A 1,325-nucleotide genomic window follows, 5' to 3' on the forward strand; every position below is an offset into this window, starting at 1 on the left:
TTAACTTTCCCATCGAAAAAGTCGAAAAACACGTTGCATACACGACCGCGCCAGCTATATGTATGTAGTTATGTAATTTTTGTGGTTACACAAATCGCTTGTGAAATTGCAACATTGCAGCATATGTTTACATATGTACATACATAGACATTTTATGCAAATTCATGCACAATATACCTTCGTCACTGCGGCACTAGATGACAACTATAAATTGTTAGTTTATTTGCGTACGTGCAGGTGCTGCTATGCAAGAACCTAAATTGCACATTTCATTTCTGAATTCATGTTTTAAACTCTGCGCCACATGTACAAACACACAATTCCTCGCAGTTGTGGACACATTTTTTCTTGCGCTTATTTGATGTTTGTTTTTGAAAAAAAAAAAAATAATAATTTGTACACTGACACCTATCTGTTTTTCTGTTCGTTTCAGAAAAAGAAACCAAAAATGTACATATTTCACTATTTAAGTGGAGCGACTACGCAAAAAAATATTTCTGCGAATATTGATTTTCAACAGTTTTGCAACTTATAAAATTTTCTAATATTATGCAAACTTTCCTTTCATGTATTTACATATGTTTATAAACCCATATCCGACACAAAGATTTCTACATATGAGAACAAGTAATCGCAATAATAAAAACAAACTTTTCACTGTGCCTACATCTGGTCGCCTTATTCACATCAGTACATACATACATACATATAAGTTAGTAATCTTATTTACATATGAATGTCTTGGTGTATTTCCCTTGCCATTTTGTTTTTTGTTTGCCAATGCTATTATTTCAACATTGCCTTGTTCTACGACCAGTCGTCAGCGTGTTGACCTGCCTGCCTGGGCTTAGTTCTGCTCTGAATTACTTTTCATTGTCATGCAAAAGTGATTGAATTGCTATATCTGCTATGAACGGTCTTCCATCGATAAGTGCATATGTATTTGTATTACTTATTTACAAACAAAAACACAAGTTATGTAAATGTTTGTGGTTTACGTACGAGCAGAAGTTATGAAAAAAATTGCGTGTCAATATGCTCTTAAATAAAAACTTTCATAGCAGGCAATTGATTTCAGTTTATGGTTATTAGATTAGCAATCAGCATGAAAAAGTCTGGCACAAAACACAAAAAAAAATTTTGAATATATCAAGTGAGTATAAGTTGATATTACGCAGTGCTGTAAAATTTTTTTCTCCACCTCGTATCTCTACTTACAGAAAAAAAAACTTTGGATTTTATGGTATGCGATCAATCAGTTAAAGCTTAGGGGGGGTCAGCCTATTGATTGAAAACTGTTTGCGTGTAATATGCCGTTTGAGAAC

Source organism: Rhagoletis pomonella, unplaced genomic scaffold, assembly GCF_013731165.1.
Source record: "Rhagoletis pomonella isolate Grant_MI unplaced genomic scaffold, Rhpom_1.0 Rhpom_scaffold_00007, whole genome shotgun sequence".
NCBI lineage: Eukaryota > Metazoa > Arthropoda > Insecta > Diptera > Tephritidae > Rhagoletis > Rhagoletis pomonella.